Raw genomic sequence first — 16,699 nt, 5'->3', positions numbered from 1 at the left:
GAGGGGAGGGAGGGGAGGGAGGGAGGGAGGAGAGAGAAAGGAAGCAGAAAAGAAAAGAAAAAAATATTCTGTGCTTTATATTGTTCAAATAAAATATTATTAAAAGATAATTAAGAAACTCTAAGCTTTCCTTAATCATAAGACATGACAGGGCTTTTTCATGCGGAGAGTGTAACTTGTATAAAGACATTTTGGTGTCAAAAGTATGCTGAATTAGGGAAACTAGGAATGTTTGCACATGGTTCTAGCAACAGGTGGCAGGCAGGTGAGCTATTATCAGCTAAAGTATAAAACTAAAAATGCCCTACATTCCAAGAAGCATTTAAGTGGCATAAGAAAGTAATGAAAATGTTCTGAGAGAAAACTAATCTGACTAGATTTTTAGTTTTGAAAAATCCTCCTGAAAGACAATGAGGAGAATATTGGAAAGAGAAGATGCTGAAATCACAGGAGCCAGTTAGGATCTTTTCATGTTCAGGTGAAAATTTATGACTATTTTAAATAAGGAGTAAGTATGTGACTGGTCACAAAAGCTATCTTTTTAATGGTGGTATCTTGATAAACCTAATGATTCCTTAAAAGGGGTAAATAAGGGAAAAAGCTGATCACTATTTTCAAAGTTTTAGATTTCATGGGGAATTTAACTAAGTGCAGCATATGTGGGATGATCACACATGCTGATTTTCCAAGCACTCTTCCTCTACATGCATGCTGACTAGGTAATTATTAATAGAAGCCCTTTGAATTCACAAAAGTGCCCCAGATTGAATAATGAACTTTATGGTCACCTAGGTACACAGGAGTAAGTGGCTATTCATAGGTCACTTGAAAAGCTACTGCAGTTTTTGATATGATGAGTTTGTGATATCTATTCACTTTTACATGTCTGGGTTTTGGAGATATGTCTAAGCAGAAGATTTTGAAATTTTGGGGTTTAGAGTTAGGAAATATAGTCAACATGCAGAGACAAGGTAAATCCATTGGTAGAGATGATATTATTCAAGGATAAACGTTACATAAAACAAAAGAAGACACAGAAGTCTTCATTCTCATTATTATTAATTTAGACTCATGCATTGTTCCTAACAAATGGGGACCATTTGTCTTGTTTTGCTTTTGTTCTGTTTCTCAGAAGACATTGGAAAATATTCACTGATATTATGTGACCCTTTTCCTACCCTCATCTACTCTTGCCAAGAAATTCAGTGACTCTCAACTATTGAATTGGAAAGAGTTCCACAACATGGTCCAGTAAAGCTTAATGTGGGCTGATACACTCTTCAAAATAATATTTTGTCTGGAGGAAACTTGTGAAATAGTAGCTAATTGAACTGGGAAGGATAAGAAATACATTCAATTCACTCATCTAGAATTACTCCCTTTATCAATTTGTAACAGAAATGTTGGCTTAGATATGGAAAATTTTTCTTCATATTTTGAATAGCTTACAATACTTAATACTGCAATGATCGATAAAATTAAACATTTATCAATATCACTTTGTTCTATATTTTACTTTCAACTCTACAATTTATTTTAATATTCTATTCAGCTTGTTGTTCACATAGGATTGTCTTCTTATCACAGCTAGAAAACAAAGTTTTTTAAAAAGGAACATCTCTGGGTGTGTTGCTTCACCATTATGTTGATGAACTGTGGATGGTGTGGAATGGCAAAGAAAAACAGCTGTACAACTTCTTTGAGTTTCTGATTAATAATTTGTCATGTTCTAAGCCAAGAATCCAGAGAATCATATCATGTACAGGGTCACTAAAAGTTTTTAACATGATTTTTCTAAACAAAAGGAGCCTGCCAGGAATTAAGATAAATGGCCCAGGCTTCATACCTGAACTCAAAAAGTTTTCTTCACACACTTGAGAGGACTTATTCTGAGCCATCAAAAAAGTAAGACAGTAGGGGACATCTAAGGATAATTATAGTTACTTATCATGAGTTAAATTGATACATTTGAGGGGTTGGACCTGAAGTACTTATGTTGAAGACTAGGAAGAATAAAGAAATACACAAACTGAAAATTTTAAATGAAAGATTTTGTGTGGGGTCTTCATTCTAAAGGCTCCTGTGCCACATAAAACTATGATCAAATAAATTTGTATGCTGCTTCTCCTGCAAAAGACAGATATTTTTACATGCGTGGTTAAGTCAGCTCTCAGAGAAAAGGCCTGTCAAGAAAGAGATTACCTTGCACTCAATTTTTGGACAGCACTCACCATCTTCACAGTGGTTCCTTATTTTATAAATATGGAGTTAGTATTTTAACTTTTTTTTTCTTTTTTTTAAAATTGTACTTTAGGTTCTGGGGTACATGTGCAGATCATGCAGGATTGTTGCATAGGTACATACATGGCAATGTGGTTTGCTGCCTCCATCCCCCCATCACCTATATCTGGCATTTCTCCCCATGTTATCCCTCCACAACCTCCCTACCCCCTGCTGTCCCTCCCCTAGTCCCCTGCAATAGACCCCATTGGGTCATGCTTCCTTCCCTGTGTCCATGTGTTCTCATTGTTCAACACCTGCCTATGAGTGAAAGCATGTGGTGTTTGATTTTCTGTTCTTATGGCAGTTTGCTGAGAATTATGGTTTCCAGATTCATCCAAATCCCTACAAAGAACACGAGCTCGTCATTTTTTATGGCTGTGTAGTATTCCATGGTGCATATGTGCCATGTTTTCCTTGTCCAGTCTATCACTGATGGGCATTTGGGCTGGTTTCAGGTCTTTGCTATTGTAAACAATGAACATATGTGTGCATGTGTCTTTATAATAGAACTATTTATAATCCTTTGGGTATATACCCAGTAATGGGATTACTGGGCCAAATGGAATTTCTATTTCTATTTCTATGCAAGTCTATAAACATAATATACCACATAAACAGAAGCAAAGACAAAAAGTACATGATCATCCCAATAGATGCAGAGAAGGCCTTCAGCAAAATTCAACAGCCTTTTATGCTGACAACTCTCAATAAACTAGGTATCAATGGAACATACCTCAAAATAATAAAAGCTATTTACAACAAACCCATAGCCAATATCATACTGAATGGGCAAAAACTGGTAGCATTTCCTTTGAAATCTGGCACTAGACAAGGATGCCCTCTTTCACCACTCCTGTTCAGCATAGTATTGGAAGTTCTAGCCAAAGCAATCAGGCAAGAAAAAGAAATAAAGGGTATTCAATTAGGAAAGGAGGAAGTCAAATTGTCTCTATTTGCAGATGACAAGATTGTATATTTAGAAGACCCCATCCTCTCAGCCCAAAATTTCCTTAAACTGATAAGCAAATTTAGCAAAGTCTCAGGATACAAAATCAATGTGCAGAAATCCTCTCTTATTTCCTTGAGCAGTGGTTCCTAGTTCTACTTGAAGAGGTCCTTTACATCCTTTGTTAGTTGTATTCCTAGGTATTTTATTCTCTTTGAAGCAATTGTGAATGGGAGTTCACTCATGATTTGGCTCTCTATTACTGATGTATAGGAATGCCTGTGTACAAAAAGTCCTGGAAAGCATTTTATGCATTTGACATAGGAAAAGTCATCATAGTTTGAAAGGTTATCTCATAAGCCTAACTTTCATATTGCATGTGCTGTACATTTTGATTTTTTAACTGTAGAAATAAAATGGCAATTGTTTTTCTTTTAAAGAATGCAAAATTGAAATATAAATTTTAGCAGAACAACAACTTAATTTTAGTCACCATGCAAGGAAGCCACTGGGGCTGTATAAACAACATGCTAAAAACCCAGTTAACCAAGCCAGAGCTGCACTTGTGGTTCAGTTCCTTTAATTTTCTCAAGTAGGGGATATATATGTAATATACTGTGCATCATCAAAGGAAAAAGACAACTTAGTTTGGGAGATAGAAAAACAATTTATATGGGCTTTTAGGCTTTACATATGTACATAAAAAATACCAACAAACACCTGACCATTATTTTTCCTTTTCACAAGAAATGGTATTTTTTAAAATTAATGTTTATTCTACAAGTATTTTTTAGATTTTTTCTATATTTATTTATACACAAAAAGAAATGAACTCATTCTTTAGCAAAACCCTAAATAGTAATATAATAAGTGTGAATTATAAAAGTTACTTTCTACACTAAATCATAAGATAATTTGTCTAGAGAATTGTCATTTGATTATACTATAAAGATATTATAAAATCAACTTATAAGACCTTAAGAATATTAAAAGTCTAAGAAAAAGAGCTCCCTGTCAACTTGCCTCTAGCATTTCCAGGTATCAAGTGGTATCAGTGGAGCCTTCAAATTTAAAAGGACAGAGGAATAAAGAAGTAATACTAAAGATCACTCACACTAGCACCAAAATTTGGATCATACTAATATGTATGTGACCAATAGTAACTAAGAGCAACTGACTCAGCCCCAAAATGAACTGCCCAGTAAACTATTGTCATTACTGAAAATCTTCCCAATATAATTTTATGTATTCAGATACTATATTAAGCCAGTACAGCTGTAGCTTAATCTTAGAGTAAGAGGGATTCAAGGATTCTCATAAAAAGAAAAGAGAAATCAGGTTCTGGTATAAGGTTGTGTCTCATGAAAGAGACAAATTGGCTCTGCTGGCCAATGAAACATTCTCTGGAGTGGCTGTTAGAGGGCCATGTAAATAGGCATTCAATTAAATAGGTGAGGTACCAAAGAGACTTGCTGTGACAGTTGTTACTGAGGCTGGGAAATGTGTAATCTATCCATAGGCAACATGTCCTCAGCCACCAGTCTGGGTTCCAAGTTAAGACTTGAGTAGGAGGACAGAGTTTCTCAGTTGACTGATAAGATCAACTAGAAAAATAGAGCTGCCCTACTAAGTTTGAGCTTCAGCTTTACCACTGGACTACAGAAAGCAGAATATCTAGCTAAAATAAAAAAAAGTTTAGGTTAAAGTGGAAGTTCAATTTTATGACTTATGAAAACATGGCATTCAGGGGCATTAAAAGAGAGTGATAGAACTTGTGACAATATGAATGTTTGTGCTTCAGTTCTAATGAGTTATAGCATAACTCTTCTGCTACAAGGAGGGCACCAGATCTCATGTGTTGTGGGGTATTATTTCTAAACCAACAGATATGCCAGCTATTACTGTTTCATGGCAAGTAAAATAATTTCTGTAACCCTTACCTTTCCTTCAATAAATATAAAATAGTAAAAATAATAATATCTTTTATGTCTCATTGAGGACTGTTCAATGACACTCAACAAATGTTAACTCTCAATTGGCTTGGCACAGAAAATAGAGATCAATTCCTGACTTAAAGCAGGACTGTCTAGGGACTGGAGCTTGATTAAGCTCCACCTGATTGATACGGTACACATGAATGGATTAATCTACTTTAAAGGAATCAAGGAAAGTGAAAGCAAGAGACTACAGAATAAGCTGAACATTATTTGTCACTAGACCCTTTCCATGAAGAAATGTACTACTTCCCCTTCCACTGAGGTAAGATCTGATGGTGTAGTACAGGCAGTGTGGTACTGAAGAACATGAAATACATGAATCTGAAAAACAGCAGAAGCTCAAATCAAGAAGGTTTGAAATTATTGACTGGTGGAGTCAGAGGAGAAAATACAGAGTATAACTAGGTTATGTACCAAAAATAACAGAAAGATATCTCAAATTTTCACTTACATTGAGGTCTCAGAAAGGAAGATATTATCTGAGAGCTGAAAAAAAATCAATTCCATTAATAGTCAACAAAATGTATTAAAAATACACCATGTGCAAACCATGGTGATGTAAACGTGTAAAGAGTATGAAAAGAACACATTTTACTTTTGTCAAAATTTGCAAGAGCAAATGAAAAAAAAATGTCTCTTGGGTAACAATGAGAGTGTTAAATGGAGCTAAATAGATGTGAAAGTACTCTGTCATACTAGGTGACATGAGACATGCAGGCCAAGCTGTTTGGGTCCCAAAAGATGCACAGCTGAGGGCAAAGAGAATAAAAAGAAATGCTTTAGAAAACAGATGGGAATAGTGGGATAGTATGATAAAGGAACCCATGCACGTGAGAGAGGATAAACCATAAAAAAGGGAACGTGGAATGGAGGATTAAAAATTTAGGTTAAAGTTAAATATGCTTATTACTCCAAACCGTCTGGTTTTCAACATATTGCTTGAATATATGAAATTTAATATAAATCATAAAACATTATACCATAAGACATGTAATGGCTTTCTATGGTTATTTTATTAATATGCTTTTGCCTCCGAGATTACTGAATTTATTTTAAAATGGAGGATTAGGGAGCCATGGTTAATTCTTTGCAAAAAACCGCACCTTCATATAATCCAAAAGAATAAAAATCTGGCATATAGCTCTTTTAATTATGTACACATATTTTGATTAATAAGTGATCATAGTCGTCTATTTATAAACTGGGAAATGTATGTATCATAGGGTCTCAATACACTCCAAATTTCAAAGGTAAAAATCAGAATTCAATATTTTCTCAGCCAACACATGACACCTGCAGGCTTTACTATCCACAAAAATGAACATTTTGCAAGCTCTATCCTTCTCTTAGATGCATTACTCATTATCCCTGTCTTACTTTCTCCTGATGGATGGTCCTAGGTCAAAATCGGGCATCAAATCAGTTGGGGGTGAGTCAACATCCCAATCAACACAAATTAACAACTTTTCCAGTGACTGCCTATGCATGCTGAGAGTCCTAAATAGTTGCTTTTACTTCCTACATACTTTAAAGTGACTTAAAGTGTGTTATCACAACACTATCAGTATCATGAATGCAAGATGTGTTTGTTTTAGTGAAGTACATACTTTGTAATGCTCTGAAGTATCTTAGGAATATTGTTGAAGACTTCAGTTCCTTCAGGCTCTCAGAATGACATGTACCTTGGCTGAACTTCTGAACACATTTGACATTGATCACTGTTTTACTGCATCCTTTTACTTTTGTTGGTTTCTCTCACAAGCATGATTTCACTTTGATCTTCCCATACTTTGTGCCCACATTGATTATAAGCCTCATTTTTTTCCTATAAAATAGCCTTGACAACTTTGTGCCAACATATTTCTCTTCTACATGCATGAAAGCTAACTCATACCAGGTATCTGATCCTGGTGTTTGTTTTCTTTTCAAATTTTTAAGAAGGTTTTTTTAATACTTCCTACCTAAAGCCATCTACTAAGAATGTAACAAAAACTACAATTTAAGTTTTCATTATCTATCCCAGAAATTCTGGACTTTCGACACCATGAGATTTACTAATAAGATTATTTTTTTCCTCACATTGAGCTACTTATTTAAAAAGTCAACAATTACTAGTCTTCCATCTCAACCCATCATCTTCAACAATCTATATATATTCCAGCCCACTCTCCATACACAAGGATAATTCATAGTGAGAGAAAATTGATTCTTTGACATTCAGATTCACCCCACTGACAATTTTCTAATCTCAGTGATGGCTCCCATCTACTGATTTAGCTCTTTCTTTTTAATTCATTTTTTCTCCCTCCCTCTCTCCTTGGCTTCCTTTCTTTTTGCCTTTCTTCCTTCCTTCTCTCCTTGTTAAATATTTATTTATCATCTACTATGTTTTAGCCTCTAGGCTAAGTGCTTGTGATATAGAAATGAAGGAGGGTGTTGAACAATGAGAACACATGGACACAGGGAGGGGAGCACTACACACTGGGGTCAGTTGGGGGGAAATAGGGGAGGGACAGTGGGGTGTGGGGAGTTGGGGAGAGATAGCAAGGGGAGAGATGCCAGATGTAGGTGATGGGGAGGAAGGCAGCAAATCACACTGCCACGTGTGTACCTATGCAACAATCTTGCATGTTCTTCACATGTACCCCAAAACCTAAAATGCAATAAAATAAATTAAAAAAAAAAAAGAAATGAAGACCCTAGAGACCCATATCTGAGAAATTCCGCAGATATCACAGGCTATGGGGTAAGACTGGACAGGGAATGTCATACAAGAAAGAGCACATGAGAGGAGGATTTTTAGCAGTACTCGTTGCCAGTTTCACTTAGCATTTGTGGCTATCTGGTAGGATAGCAGTCAATGGTGGCAGCTCCGTCAGCGGGGATGGTTACTAGTGAGCTTCTAGTGGTCAGTCTTTTCAGCAGCAGTGGCTTACAGCAATCACTTTGATACTCATGGAAGTGTTTCCCATGACTTGCTAACTTTCATCACGGGATTAATACAAAATTATCTTCTATAGAATAGCCTATGGCAGAATTCAATTCTTGGTGACTCTTTTTTTTTTTTTTCTTTTTTTTTTTTTTTTTTTTTTTTTTTTTTGAGACGGAGTTTCACTCTTGTTACCCAGGCTGGAGTGCAATGGCGCGATCTCGGCTCACCGCAACCTCCGCCTCCTGGGTTCAGGCAATTCTCCTGCCTCAGCCTCCTGAGTAGCTGGGATTACAGGCACGCGCCACCATGCCCAGCTAATTTTTTGTAGTTTTAGAAGAGACGGGGTTTCACCATGTTGACCAGGATGGTCTCGATTTCTTGACCTTGTGATCCACCCGCCTCGGCCTCCCAAAGTGCTGGGATTACAGGCGTGAGCCACCGCGCCCGGCCGTGACTCTTTAAGTGGCAACCATGGTCTTAATCAGCTCTTCTAAAGAAGAGTTTCTTAAGCACTGATTTAAAGCACAACATAGCATAAGGGAAACACATCACTATGGAATCACACAATCACATTTGAAGGATTCACCTTAAATGTCACTCATTGTGCTCTTGACCTAAGATGAATTCTCATAGTCTCAAGGGTTTTCTGATAATTCTGTTTCAACACACTCAATGAAAAAATAAATCACAGAGAATGCCACTCATCTTCATGCTCTGGAAAATCCAGTCCCCACATCTGAATCTTTCAAAAGCTGAGCCCCAAGAATTCAAGAACCTTTAGCAATTGTGTGGTAGGTGGAAATTTAGATTGCATAGAGAATGTGGGATTCTCTATGGAAGCAAATACTGACTAAACATTTGTTAAAATATTGCTTTTGAAATAAATACATATCAATATTAATGCTTCTCAGGAAGTACTAAGAATGAAATTGAAGATGAGATAGAAAGCAATAGGGCAATAACCAAATATTTAATAATAGGTCGGGCATGGTGGCACACAGCTGATTCTAGCACTTGAGGAGGCTGAAGCCAGTGGATCACTTGAGGTCAGGCATTTTAGTAGAGTCCAGTCTCTACTAAAAATGCAAAAGAACTAGCCAGGTGTGGTGGTGGGCACATGCAATCCCAGCTACTCGGGAGGTTGAGGCAGGAGAATTGCTTGAACCCAGGAGGTGGAGATTGCAGCGAGCCAAGTTCATGCTATTGCACTCCAGCCTGGGTGACAGAGCAAGACTCCATCCCAAAACAAACAAACAAAAACCAAATATTCAATAATAAAAATAATAGCTACTATCTCTACCAGTAGCACTCAACTGTATATAGATTACTTCATTCAAACCTCAAAACATCTTTACGAATCTAGAAAAATTATTATGACCATTTAACAATGACAAGCTTAGGCTTAGAATGGAATAATTGTACTAATTACTTGATAAATTTGTATGAAAGTATACTGGCAATCGTATTATGCCTGCACAGTTCTGGTATTTGACAAAAGTGCCAAATAATTTCATGTATCATTAGCTTCAGGAGCAGATTTTTAAAATTATTTTCCATAACATTCTTCCAAATTTTAAGTAAGTGGTTTACAAATGGTATGTGGCCCACAAACTTTTATTGATCTATCACAAGATAAGCCAGAATGAGAACAAGATACTATAAATGTTTATTGCAATGAGACGTTGCCCCCAAATCTGCCTGATCATTTATCTAGTAATTAATTTTTATCATGTTTTACAAAAGTTAAAACAGCAACAGCAACCAAGAACGTACTCCATAGATAACTTGAGAGGCACAGTCTTACTTAAGTTACACTTGAAAAATAAACTCAATTGAGGCTCTGATACCTCAAGTATCAACTTACATACATAAAACTCATATAAGTGAGATATTTTCTTTGATATTTTTAGAGGGGAACTTAAATGTACTTTCAACATATAAGCTGTATTACTTCTGAAGTTTCTATATATGCAACATAAGGAAATTGAATCACATACTTTTAGGTTTTTTTGTCACTCTCTAATCTAATGAGTCTAAGACTTACAGACAGTGTAAGATAGAAGAAAATTGTTCTTGTTAGGAACCCCTGAAAAATTCAAAGAAAGTTTCTAGAGTCTCACATATTTACCATGATATCAGAACATCCGTCACACTTAGCATTCATTATGGTATTTTGTTGATTTGAGGGAAAATGTAAATTAATAGGCTATACATGGTAGAGACATATATTTATAAATCAGGTTTAAGACTCCTGATCTTTCTCATAATGCCTACTGTTCTTTTAAGATGAATTTATCTAATACCCCATTAAACACATGATGCCGACCATAAAAATGTAGAGAATATAATGTGCATCCATATTTCATTTACTCTTGGAATATAAATTGCTAAAGGAAAGGTGCAAGAATAATTAAAGAAATACCTCACCAATTGCAAGAGGTTCCTACAAAACTCAAGGTAAGAAAAGTCACTTTTGAAAAGATAAGACTAGAATTGCTAAATCTTGCATCTTTATCAACTTTATAAATATGTGGGAATATGATTTGTCAAAACATTACCACCCACTAAAAATTCTCGAAATTCTTTAAGACAAAGCAAGAGCACTAGCATACAAAATTAAAGCCAGAATAAGTGAGAACATGCAGTGTTTGTTTTTCTGTTCCTGTGTCTGTTTGCTGAGGAAAATGTCTTCCAGCTTCATCCGTGTCCCTGCAAATGACATGATCTCATTCCTTTTTATGGCTACATAGTATTCCAAGGTGTATATGTACAACATTTTATTTATCCTGGATAAAGGGAGGGAAATAACATACAGTGGGGCCTCTTGAGGGAAGGGCTGGGGGAGAGAGAGCATTAGGATAAATAGCTAATGTATGCTGGGTTTAATACCTAGGTGATGGGTTGATAGGTGCAGCAAGCAACCATAGTACACATTTACCTTTGTTTCCAAACCTGCACATCCTTGCACAAGTACCCCAGAACTAAAAATAATAATTAAAATTAAAAAAAAGAGTAAGGATAAATTTCATTTTACTCAACTTATATTAAAATATTAAATTCCAATTAATTTTATTTCATTTATCACATTTATTCAAAATAAAATTTTAAAATTCCCCTCTCCTACAATTTTAACAAGCTATATATAATCTCACAGTTTTGTCACAGAAAACACATATTTTATTCCATGGCTGAATGTCTATCAATAAATTCAATGGCTTTCTGATTTTATGATTCAGTTGCATAAGTTCCTGCTTCCCTACTTTGCACCTTCCACCATTTCCATCTACATACGTCTCTCTTACAAATGTTACAAATTTGCAAACCTAAGCCAGGTTTACTTTTTGTCATCTTCCTTCACTCTTTGAAAAATGGTGTGGTATACACTTCTACTTTTTTATGCTATCAGTATTTCAGATATTACCTTTTTGTGATCTTATTTTTTTTCTTGTTTTAATGATCTCCATGTATAGTGATTCAAAATTTACACAACATGCAAATATAAGCATCAGGTTTCTCCCATTTGTTAAATAGGCACAAAGAAGAGAACTCTCTGCTATGAAATGATTATGTCATCTCAAAATTCATATGTTGAAGCCTGTTTCCCTTTGTGATGGTATCTGGAAATGGAGTCTTTTAGGAGGTAATTAGGTCATGAGTGTGAAACCCTTATTAGGAATGGGATTAGTGCCCTTAGAAGAACACATGCAAGAGAGCTTGCTCTGTCTCTTCCTGCTACCAACAGGTGAGGGTACAATGAGAGAACAGCCATTTACAAAAGAGAAAGAGGGCCTTGCACAAGAGCCCAGTCATGCTGGAACCCTTGACCTCATGTTTCCAACCTCCAGAATTGTGATAAATGAATCTTTGATGTTTAAGACACCCAATTTACACTATTCTAACAGCCCAAACTAAAACATTCTCATCACAATAATTCATGTAAGGGGAATCATAGTTGAAGAGAAATTTACCTTACTTCTTTTAGTAGTAAGAATTTACTACTAAATTTACTAAATTTAAAGAATTTACTACTTTTAGAAAACTACAAAAATTTTGATTTTATTTATTTTCTTCATAGCCTTCCAGACAAAATTTATAAATGTCAAATATTAGGAGCTCAACTATCCATAGTATTGCATTTAAAATAAAGACATACAATAGACCATGGAAAAATGTTTTTACAGTTTCTATTTCTGTTCCTCAGGATCTTTTGGCGACTGAAATAGTCAACAAATTCTATTCTGATCATGAAAATTGGCCATGAGTGTCTAACATACTAATATACACATGATCTGAACTATATTGCTCTTTGTAAATACATATCTAAGTCCTCAAACTAAATCTGTGATTGATATTAAATTATTTTGCAATTTACATATGTGTACTCCCATGCTAAGGGCTACTAAGTGAGAGGTGGTTTATTGCCAGATAAAAATCATATGGCTCATCATATATATATATATATATATATATATATATATATATACCCTTCAGAAAAGTTTTAAACTTTAACATCAAAAACTGTCACTTTATCATTATTTAATAACCATTGGGAAATTTAATTATAACCTAAGCATTTTATGATGGAAAGTATTTGGTATCAATAAGTGCTTATGAAAACAAATGGAGTCATGTTGGTGGGAAACATTTACTGATGCAGAGGATTCAAAATCTTCAACGACAGAAACATAATTAAATTAAACTTAGCAAATAGTTTTATATCTAGACAATAATTTCTAGCCCTGGAATACATTAAAAGGATGGCTGGAATAGCTCACTGTCTATTTTTTCAAAGGACATTGAAAGTGACAGAAATCCTGAAACATAACTTGGCTTCTTTTTAGATTGTAATAAAATAGAACTACCAGTTGCTCAGATATTTATTCAAGAGTATGTAGCTTCTGTTTCAGATTGTAGTTCTTTTCCTACCCTTGAACAGCCTGTTTAAAAAAAAAAAACTTTATAAAAAAACAGAAGATTGCATTAAAATAAAAATCTCCATTTACAATTATTATTATTATTTCTTATATTAAATGTATGACTTCTATTATAAGTCAGTAATAGAAGATATTTAGTCTTAGAGACACTAAGAATATATGGAGACTTTTAAGTTGCAAAACATTTGTCAGCTGAGGCCATTTAATACAGATTTAAGCAGGCTGGCTTTCTAAGCTTCCTAAGGAGAAATAATGTTTCAATGGATGTAAAACATGTGTTTTGGTGAAAAAAAAAAAATCACTCCTGTAATGAGGATGGTAAGTTTAGATCATGGAACCTACAAGTCAAAATTTGCTTAAGGTTTATTCAGTGTGCCAGTCATTACTGCACTTGCTTTTGTGGAATGCTAATTTGAGTTGCAAAGTGAATTATGTTTCCACTGATACAGTGACAGAGGACATGAGAGAATGTGTTTTGTCATGGATGGAGTGAAATCTAAGGATGTCCCTTCTCCAGAAATAAAATATGATCCTATCATAGGTCAAAAGAGTTTCTAAAATGGGGGGATACATGGGGAGGAAGGAAGGAAAGAGAACTAAGGGAAGTCCTCTGGCCTTCCAAAGTAAAGAGAGGTGAAATTTAAATTTCTTTGACACTCTTTAACAATCCAAGGTCTTTATTCTCCAAGGCAGTGGTCAAAATGAGGGGAAAAAAAATGGAAAAAGAATCCAGCTGCGGTATTCATTTTTAGCCCAAAGTAAATAATCATTGAGCAGAAGTTTCTTTTCCACATATTTCTGGTTTTCAACATATATACACATATAATGAAGAGCACGTGAAAGAAAGCATGGTGTAGCCCTCAGCGCTCAAGCCAACACCTCTGTGGTTCTGGATTCTGATCTAGTGGCCCTTGCTTACTGCTCACATGATAATATTAAAAATGACTAAAAATCACTTCTATATTTTACAGAACCTATTTTCACAAAAGCCATGGAATATTTTAAGCAATAATTACTTAAAATATCTTATGGTTTAACATAGTTAACCTTACCCAAACCATCACTAACTACCTCAGCCCTTAGCAACTGTTGACATTTAAGTCTATGGCATTTACCAGGGGACAGAAAGTTTGTTATAGCTTGGCTCCTGCTCCATTCCTTCCATAATGGCTCTTTGATTTTTCTAGTCAGAGTTAAATAATTTAAATGATATTAGATCACATCAAACAATTCTCTTAAACACAATATGGAATTATCTGGTTTTTATTCCTTCACATATGTTCATTTAACGAATATATTTGGCAACTTTTGTCTGTCAAGCCCCAAGTTAGACCTTGATGATAAAGTAGTAAAGAAATAGATCTTTTGCCCTCAATACCCATAATAGATCACACATGTGTGTATGGGTATGCAGGGTGTGTGACTGTGTGTGTGTGTGTGTGTGTGTGTGTGTGTGTGTGTGTGTGTATGAGAGAGAGAGAAAGACAGAGAGACAGAGACAGAGACAGAGAATGAAACTTCGAAGTGGGAAGAGTTAAATCATCACATTTATAATATATCATTTTAAGCCTTGGCAAGTACTGTTGAGGAAAAGTAAAATGTACAATGAAACATTATCTCATTTAAATCTTTTTATATCCTAGGTTGCATCAACCACATACCTCCTATTGATGTTGTTTTGAATTGACACAGAGCAATTTTATCTTAGCAAACTTTTTTTTATTTTGCATTTCTCTATTCCTCTTTAAGATGGCTTCCTGCACTTTCTTCTAGAAGCCAGTGTATCTGCTACTCATAGCCTCCCATCCTAGTGCTACACAGGACCTGAATATGAGTCCATACTCTGACTTTATCAACAAACTCAGGTCGTATTCCCTCCTTTGCTCCTGGTTGTGGTGATAAGAATTTTAGTCAATTACGTGATTTGCTAACCCCTTGTTAGCAATGGCTTAATTCTGTAAAAGTGATGGCAAAATCACCTTCAGGAAATACAAAGGCTTATGAGTAATATTTCAGGCAAAATGAAATCTTGATGTTCCCCTCAAAATAATAGGTCAGGGGAAATTGCCAATTCTGGTCCCAATTTGGCTAAACTTAAATAATGAATTGTTCTTTTCTATGTAATCCTAGAATTACACCACTGAAAAACTCAATTTTCTTTGGTCTATTATCAGTTTTGTTAGGCATGTTTTCCATTTAAACCAAAGAAGATTCCATTTTGCAAGAACATTTATGTGTAGTTCTTTCTTCTTGGAGAAAAGTATTTTTGTCTGCACTGTAATTTGCAAATTTAGTTTTTAAAAATGAGTACTAGAACTTGATAGATTAGTTGACTGAAAGAACATTTATTGAGCACTGATTATCTATTCTAATTTACATGCAAAATAATGATGTCTGAAATCCAGATGCTAGTGACTGTGACACCTTATAAAGATATGCTGTGATGGATTTTCATTTTCCTATTTGAAACATGAGCTATTTTACTGATGTTCCCTATGATTACTTTCAAATCTAATAGTCTATGCTCTATGACATTATAAGTTCTTTTTTAATCTGAGCCCCTATTACCAAGCTTAATGTATACATTCCTATACACATAAGCTTAAAAATTGAATATAGCTTTTGTGGCAATTATAACTAAGATTAGTATATAGAGCCCCAAATCCAATTAATGTTCAAAGTGTAGCTTCTCTGCCTTTTGGCTAAGATCAAGTGTAGTATCTGTCTTATCAGTTTAATATCTGATACGGCCTCTATCCGAGGACAATATATTAAATAGATTTTTGGAGCAGGGAGATGGAATAGGAGTTTGCTCCATCCACTCCATACATCGACCTAGTATTGCAGTACTTCCAGGAATGATGCACCCCATCGGGGTGAAAATATTTTTTAATTTTCAAAAAAAAATGTTCAAAGTAGATTTAGTATATTTTACCTTTCAATCCTCTTACATTCTCAAAGCCAAGGAATTAATTAAGGCATTCTACCATAATTAGAGGACTTACATAAAATAATTTAGTAAGTCCAATTTAGGGTTCGGAAGATAGTCTACCTTTGTAGACTAATGGCTTTTAATAAGATGTAAATTTCTTAAAGAAATGTAACACCTTTAATTTGGGAGTAGAGTAACAGAGAGAGCACAAATTAAATTTCTTATTTCCTGTTGTAGTTATGATTACTATCAGGAAAAATAGTGGTATTCGATAGTTATTCCTTAAAGAACTGCAGTTCCATAAAGAATACCAAGAAGCCCAGGGATCTAGACAATGTACACATCTCAGAAAAGACAGAGCCCAATTTTGCTCAAAAATAAAGACAGAGCAAGAACTGTGAAGATGAAGCCATCATTATTTTGCTTAAAATGAAATCTGTAATGATCTAACAAAATATTCATCACTGACAATTTTTTAGAGAGAAGTAATTTCTTTTTTTTTTTTCCCATTTATTTATTTTATTGCATTTTAGGTTTTGGGGTACATGTGAAGAATATGCAAAATTGTTGCATAGGAACACACGTGGCAGTGTGATTCGCTGTCTTCCTCCCCATCACCTACATCTGGCATTTCTCCCCTTGCTATCTCTCCCCAGCTTCCCACCCCCCACCATC

General features: G+C 35.0%; 1 non-coding gene across 1 annotated transcript; it reads left to right on the top strand.

The window, feature by feature from the left end:
- The first annotated feature begins 15,774 nt into the window (after positions 1 to 15,774).
- LOC116550497 lies at positions 15,775 to 15,964 on the top strand. The gene has a single exon (XR_004268456.1). It is a non-coding gene; the product is annotated as a U2 spliceosomal RNA (small nuclear RNA).
- Positions 15,965 to 16,699: the final 735 nt, after the last annotated feature.

The sequence above is a fragment of the Sapajus apella genome, unplaced genomic scaffold (assembly GCF_009761245.1).
Source record: "Sapajus apella isolate SASKATOON/1434 unplaced genomic scaffold, GSC_monkey_1.0 scaffold7, whole genome shotgun sequence".
Lineage (NCBI taxonomy): Eukaryota > Metazoa > Chordata > Mammalia > Primates > Cebidae > Sapajus > Sapajus apella.
Note: the sequence above shows the minus strand (reverse complement) of the source record. Positions and strands in the feature narration are given on the sequence as shown.